Source organism: Lactuca serriola, chromosome 3 (assembly GCF_051521515.1).
Source record: "Lactuca serriola cultivar US96UC23 chromosome 3, Lser_US96UC23_V15, whole genome shotgun sequence".
Lineage (NCBI taxonomy): Eukaryota > Viridiplantae > Streptophyta > Magnoliopsida > Asterales > Asteraceae > Lactuca > Lactuca serriola.
The window spans coordinates 221,330,646-221,338,785 of NC_136410.1; the positions used below are offsets into that span (position 1 = coordinate 221,330,646).

General features: G+C 32.6%; 1 long non-coding RNA gene across 2 annotated transcripts; it reads right to left on the minus strand.

The window, feature by feature from the left end:
* Positions 1 to 259: 259 nt before the first annotated feature.
* On the minus strand, positions 260 to 2,580 carry LOC145093612 (uncharacterized). 2 transcript variants are annotated; one of them, XR_013702969.1, is made up of 4 exons: positions 2,038 to 2,580; positions 1,886 to 1,967; positions 559 to 692; positions 260 to 448 (listed from the first exon to the last, which is right to left on the minus strand). It is a non-coding gene; the product is annotated as an uncharacterized LOC145093612 (long non-coding RNA). The 2 variants fall into 2 exon arrangements; XR_013702968.1 differs by having other exon boundaries at positions 260 to 692; positions 2,038 to 2,579.
* Between the last annotated feature and the right edge of the window lie 5,560 nt (positions 2,581 to 8,140).

Consider the following 8,140-nt stretch of genomic DNA (forward strand, 5'->3'; position numbering starts at 1 on the left):
AGGTTGACAAATGTATAAACAATATATTGACAAATGTATAAACAATATTATATAAACAATATATTGATTTATCTTATTTTTATAGCATATTTCTTTCATTTGTTCATATATTAGCTATGTACATGACAAATCTATCTACTTATCTCTCTAAATTCAGATCCCATTAAAGCAAAACAACAAAATGTTCAAAACATGTGAACCGGAATTTGACTACTTTCTATGAGAAGCCACCAAACACTCGTACTTTCATTCCAATCTCTTTTTCTCCAAACCAATACCCAATTAAATATTTAATGCATAAGTTACAATACAAGCTAATACATTTTGACATTTAAGTCCATTCTCACCCCCATACACACATGCTTCAAGTCTCGTAAATACAGACCTCATCAATATTTTTATGACCAATATGCCCATCTCAGCACCATTACACATGAGAAAGTACCAACTACATTTTCGAAAGATCAGTTTTAAACTTTCTTTTGACCACTGTATCATATATGTACATTTACATTAAACCAATATTGAAAATGCTATAAAAAAAAAAGACAACAATACCCCTCAATCCACTTGTTTTGCCTTTGTCGAACATAGTAGGAAAAATTGCCCTAGATTCCATCTTGAAAAGGATACGATTCCTAAAAGATTCCAGAAAATGACAAAAATAACCATCCGTGACTCCTTGATTTCTCCTGCCAAGCATATTTTTGAAAACTCATATAGGTTTGAGAAATCCTTTTGTAGTTGACAATAACTAATAAAGGACAATAATGCCCTTAGATCCATCCAAAACCAGAAAAGGACCCTTTTAAAATTTTATTACACCAATTCTTTAAAAGAAATATTTATTTTACTTTCTTTTGTATTATCATTTTGTAATTTGTTATCATATTAGCATTCTACAATGACAAATCTACCAAATTAAACAACACATGAATGAAAAAAAAAAGCATTAAAAGACTATAAAATAAAAAGAATAGTAGTCTATTAAGTATTAACACATGATTAAATGAAATTAGGTGAAAAAGCAGAAAAAATGAAAGATATTAGTTAATTACTTCTCAAATTGATTCCTAAATGTTTTCACTTTTCACAAGAAAATAGTCAACGTTATTTGTCAAAAAGTCAATATCTAGTTATTATTTAGATTGCTGGTCCGTTGTCACCAAGTTAAGATAATCACTAAAAAAAAATAAAAAAATACAAAAAGTAAAAATCATTAACTAACGCTATTAACCATAGTATCTTATTTTTCCAAACAAAAATTATAAGTTGTTAGATCATAAATATAATATAGCCCAATCAACAACCAACAACACTTCAACTCATACACAGTCAAAGAAAATGTGTGAAAATCCAAAGCTCGAATAGAAATAAAATAAAGAAAATAGGAAGTTATAACTTACAACAACTATAAAGTACATTGTTATTTATTGTAATTAGCTAAAAAACAAAGTGGTTAATTTGAATGTAAAATGGTGTAATAAACAACTGAATGAGAGTATGTTGCTATTTCTTGCAATAATAACCTTATTATTTCTTAATAAAGATTTATTATAGCATCTGCTGTGAATAAAAGACAAGGTAAAAATGGTCATCTCAATAAAATTTACAAAAAGGCTGTTAAATCTGAAGATGCACAGGACCAAAAACAAAATGAAAGAATGAAGTAATTATAGTCTTGATCCTTCAGATTTAACTTCAACTTTTCCAAGTGAAATAATATTTTCCATCAAATGGAGATTAAAATGAATCAAATTAGGTTAAACATTGCAAATTGCAAGCTGAAAGTAATGATCTGAATTTATTAGATATTAAGAAATCATAAAAAGAAAAGAAGCATTGCATTTGTATGACTAATAATATCAAAATAAAATGATGATACCTCCTCATCCTCAACTAAATATGAAGTTTTTTTCGTAAGTTCTCTTGAGAATTGTGTCGGATCCACATCCTTTTCAGCCCACCTACCACCAGAAGGATCATGAATTGAAAATGAAACGACTATTTTTAGTTAAATTAAATTGATTAAAATACCTTTCTAGCGACGAATTCAGGATGACCAATGCAAATTTATGGTGGCTTGACTGATGCTCCATTGGAGAAGTTAAGTTATCCGGCCAAAAACCACCAAAAACAATTGTAGAACAACGAAATTGAAGAACAGGAATGGATGAAAATTGACGGTACCTGTATATTTGGGAAGAGTCGAAGGAGCAGGAGTTTATCCCTAAGATCGGACTTATATAGGTTGGAATTGAAGTTCGGATCAAACATACTATTTGAACTGTTCTTCATCACTGTTCATCATGTTCTTGACTTTCGCTTTGAGATTTCATCACCGAATTCAAATCAAAGATCCAATTTTCAATTTCTTAACAATAACTTAATCATAATCGATTTTGTGATAGAACCATTAATATAAAATCGATTCATAAGTTGATATTAATCTACACTTCTAATCGATTAGTAAGAAACCTTGAAACAAAACTGGAACACAAGGACTTGCAGATCTATACGAGAGACAAGAAGATTTGAAATGTACAACTCATTTAAGCATATGGCGAACACTAATGAACAACAAATAATATGTCGTGTACTGATTTAATTGAATCATTAGACATATTGAATCCATGATGAACAGTAAAAGGCTTAAAACATTGGCTCATAAATTTGGGCTGACGAACAGTAACTGATTTGATGATTGGGCTCAAAATTTTTGTGAACAGTATATTTCGACATTTGGATAGAAAATGACTTTCGGTCTGAATCAAGAAAATGATTGAATTACAATGAATTTTGGACTTAAAATCGATTCAAATGAACAATGGCAATTAGAGAATCATATCGAACAACAAATAGGATAGGATTGAGACTTATCAACAAAAAAGTATTGTATCACAACAAATGAGTTTTTCAAAAAAATTGATCCAATGCGTCAAAATGATCAAAAATTCAAGAACGCAAAGCAGGAATCAAAAAGATTTAGAGAGATTATAGAGAGACTCGCCATAAATGTTTCAATTGTGGCGAATTTAGTCAAACCGAGAATTGTTTATTCAAAAAATCATATTGATCTTCAAAGAACCGCTCTGATACCAATTGTAGTGGTGTTGATTATGATGGCATGTGCGGAATTAGAAAAGATCTAGTGAATCATCATGTAAAGTATGAACACATTGAGTAAATAAATAAGTGTAAGCTTATATTAGATCTAGAAAGGATATACAAATGGGTTTGTACAAATTTCTCTCTTTAGTCTAACACTCCAAAATGATCATTACATAAAATGAGTGTCACTCACTTCCTTATAAAGTAAAGACAACTCATTATACACATACAAAGGAGTAAAGCACAAATACATCCAAGGGTGACTTTGCACTCTAACAATCTGTCCAACTCATCAAGTATTATATCTTATATGTACAAGTACATCTGGTGAAATCCAAAGATTCCAAACACATGTACATGACTTATTAACTGATACCACTTAATTTAATAACTAGTCTCTTCTCTCTTGAAATATTATTTCCATAAAATAACAATTATTCCTTAATTAGTTATAATATTTGAATATATTTATTAATAATAAAATTATTAATATATATTCAATAAGTGACAATTTTCTAAAAGTGTAACAGTATAAGATTATTCCCTAATCAAATTACTGATACATATTCTATTAGTAAGCCCTTAGATGTTTAACTTTCAAAGAATAAAAGGAACAAATATCATATTGACGACATACGTCTCTCATGTAGTTCGAAACTAAAGTTTATATCATTTAAATTATTACATTTTCATTAAATATAATAACTTACCATATATATATATATATATATATATATATATATATATATATATATATATATATATATATATATATATATATATATATATATATATAAAGAGAGAGAGACTATTAGACTTATCTTTAGTTTAAAGTTTATTTAAGAAACGTAACTAAACAAAAATAAAAAGAATATATCAATTAAATTGGTTTCAAACATTGAAATTAAGAACATAATTATAACATATAAAAAAATATAAATATAAATAACAATTATATTTCCTATAATGAGTCTACACTTTGACATATATTATATTTTATAATTACTTATTTGTTGGGATATTAATATAATCACCAAAAAAACTTACAGTAATTTCTAAAATTAAAGTGTTAAATTAGAAATATTAAACCAAATCAATTTGCTAAACTTAATGTTGATGTATATTCTTTAATGACCACTCTCATTATTTTACAATATGTCTTCCTCGAACCTTCGCCTTTGGGAAATAAACCCCGGTCCCTTTTCTACTTCTCCAAGGGAAAACCCCTCAGAAAGCCTCTAACGTAAGGCCTGTGACAACCCAAAATTTCTAACTTGCACATTTCTTTCAAATTTTATTAAAGATAGCCTCGTTTTGCTATTTTATAATAAGTTTTGGGTCTATTTGGGGTGCTTGAGGCTTAGTATAACCTAGATATAAGTCTTAGGAAGAGTGTGAAGGTGTGTAGCATCATAAAATCGAGCCAAACACACCCAACAAGGTGTGTGCGGCCAGATAGCCGCACGTAGCCAACCGCACACCCCCCTTAGCCTCACACTCCAGCCTATATAAAGGACCTAAGTCAACCTTACACCCTTTTTCACACTCCTTCAAGTTAGAACTATCTCTCTCTCAAGAGTTCTTCATGTTTTCCCTCTCCAATCATCAAAACAAGTAAGTAAACACCCTTAGATCTTTACTAAAGCACATTGGAAAGCCTTTGCCTCGAGTTTGACCCATGAAATCATCATTTTAGATGATCTTCATGTGTGTACGGCCGCACACGCATCATGTGTGACCACACACACATCTTTTGGTCCTAGAAAGAGCTTAAACACTCACTCAAGCTTAACATTGACCAAAACACCCTCTTAGAATCATCACAAAGCCTTGGAAAGCCGATTTGGTCAAGTTGTAGAAGTGTGTACGGCAGCACACACCCTTTTTAGGGTCCAAAATGGCCCCAAACTCCCAATCCGGCCAAGCAATGGTCGAAACACCTTCACTAGAAAAGTCCCAAAGGCTTGGAACCACGATTTTGACACACTCCATAGTGAGTGTGCAACCGCACACACTCTGGTCGCACACTCTGGCTGCACACATACAAAAGCCATGTTTTGGTGACCTTACACTCCAATATAGGGCTATACACTCCTTAGATGCAACCCTTAACACGCCTAGCACTGGAAACAAAGTGTTTTCATGCATTATAGTGTCTTTAGTTACTTAATTAGTGATTAAATAACTAATTAGATACCATTATGTGTCGCTACATGTTACATAGGATCCGTGGGTGTGTTCAAGTCCTCACTTGACACCTAACATCCTACCCGACACTTCCGTCCACCCCAGTCACTGCAGGTGAGTTCATACCCCTTAATTGACCTTTTAAACACTTTTTAAAATGATTTTATGGGGGGGGGGAATACAAGTTGAATCCAACAAGTTATAGTATCAATCACATGTGACTTATAACTTGCAATCAAAAAGGATTTTCTATACTTTTAATTGCTTCGCCAACAAAACTACTTTAAATGTTTATCAAACTCATATTTCATGTTAAATTGTTATAAAAATATTTCCAAACTCTTTTAAACTGATTTTTGTTCCCAAACCATATCTACACTAATATATTTATACAAGTAAGACTTGAAGGACTTAGGACTGATAGCTCACCTTACTTCCTATTCTTGTTTGATGTGGACTTAGGGTATATTGATATCTGTCCGAATGTCATTGAATTCTTAGTTATATATTATATATATTTGTGTTAGATATAAAAGTGTTCACTTCAATTCAATACCTTTGTGTATCAAAGGCATGTGATTAACATTTCTATTTAACTATAATAGGTATAGTTAAGGATTACCGCTCATTACTACTATTACCATGACACTTACTATAGTGAGTACACTTATGAGTCAATATATGTTAAATACTATGCAAAGAGAATACTATTTACTACATATGAGAACACTATATACATTATACCAAGAAATACATTATACACTTATACAAGAGAATATACTAAAATGGAATGTGACACACTACTTCTCGATACGGCACTTCATTGTGCTATCACCTAGTAACCAGAGTCTCCTGGAGGGAGAGCGGGCATTATGTGTATAGATCTATATGGGACAGGCACTCCCACATCCCGACTGCAAGCTACAGTCCGAGCCGACTAGGCCCAGGGGTGACAAAATGTCACCATACTATGAGTGACCTAGAGGGTCATCTGAGATTTGATCATGAATCAGCATGGTTATATACGAGTTCACATTCAGACCTTTAATTAATACAGTAAGAATTAAAGGCAAAACAGGCTCCCCGAGGTGTATCGTACATTTAATACCACCTGGAGACTGCATTTTATTACACTTAGCCTGCGATGACACTGCTGGGGTAAAACACTATTTTCCCATTACTTTACATAAATGAAGTCTAGAACTATATTTTCATAGTGATAGTTTCACTAGGAAAACTTTTACACTTTCAAAGGATCAAACAAACAAATAACCAAGTCTTGGGAGAAGACTACTTTTGCTGGAAAATATAGGATTTTCTAGGGATCATACCATTTTCAAACTTTGACAACAACTTTTATATTACATGATTGTAATCACTTTTATACAAGCAATGACACTAAATACTTATGAACTTACCAGCTTTACGCTGATACCCGTTTTCAAAATAACTTGTATTCTCAAGTCATCAGTAGACAGATACAGATGCAGCGTTTGAGAAGATGGAGCACATAGAAGACTCCTCTTTATTTTGATTATACTTTTGGTGTCTAACAAACTGTACAGAACACGCTTGTATTACAATTATTATATTAATGCAATGGATGTTGTTGCTTGTATTTACTATTATGCATTGTTATGATACTGTACATGACGTCCTCCACCCCAGAACGTATTCCGCCGTTCTCGGTTTTGGTGTGTGACAGATTGGTATCAGAGCACTGTTTATAGTGAATCAAGTATATCAACCCATTAAAGATATACAAACTATAAACACATCGGGAATAAAACACTCTGACCAAGAATATATACTTTTAAATAATAAAATATTTAACTAAGTATGTGTGTATATATATATATATATATATATATATATATATATATATATGCATCCATTAATACAAAGGGTCAGTATCATACTAGAGCAGAACAAAAGTATTAAGATTGTTGAACAACATAATTAGACTTAGAGACATATAGTCAAATCTGGGTGGATGTAGCATGATTAACTACATTTTCCTAGGAGTGACTAGCATGTGCCAAAGAATGATTGTGGTGTTACAAAAAGTCTAAAAACTTACCAACACTACTACAAGAACATAGGAACAAGAATACTATAGGAGTATTCTGCATTTCTGTAATTTACATATGTGAGAACAAAAAGGGTCGTTACTAGTTGGGAAATAGTTGCTAAGTGGATACTCTACGGTTACATATGACTAAGACATTATAGACTTAGAATATGTGATCTTTGCTTTACTTCCTGTTCCTTGTTTGGTTGTGGGATTAGAGTTAGGGTCACTTATTTGAAGGTTTATCCTGTCTCGGGTACATTTAATTGGTATGAACTATGCAAGTATTGAGTCGACTAATAACGATTGTCTTATAAGTATCTTAGATTAGTACGTCTATTAACTTTTCTTTTCCCATTCTCGCGTAGATAGCATGGTTGGCTTCCACCATCCCGACGATCCGTACTATCCGAACCAAGGCATTGGAGGATGGATCGAGAAGAGTCAGAGGATGATCACCCGATCCCTTTGGATAATCACCGTGCATAGGGCTTTTCGGATAGCTCCGACTCCGAACCAGAAGTCAACAGCCTACCTATAGTAGCTCCAAACCCCAACCCCCGTCCAACATTTCGAGGTCCCACTCCCATGTAGGCAACAGCCTTGAATCGATGGAACGATGAGCAGGGCCAACCTTTACCTTTCAACAAAGAACGAAGCTTTTAAAACATAAGCGAGGGTGGCTCGGCTAATTGAGCCCTACCCGTCATGGTCCGGAGGATTGCTAGGAACGTCGAACAAGGTCATGCAGCCATCGGAAGAGTTGTGGAA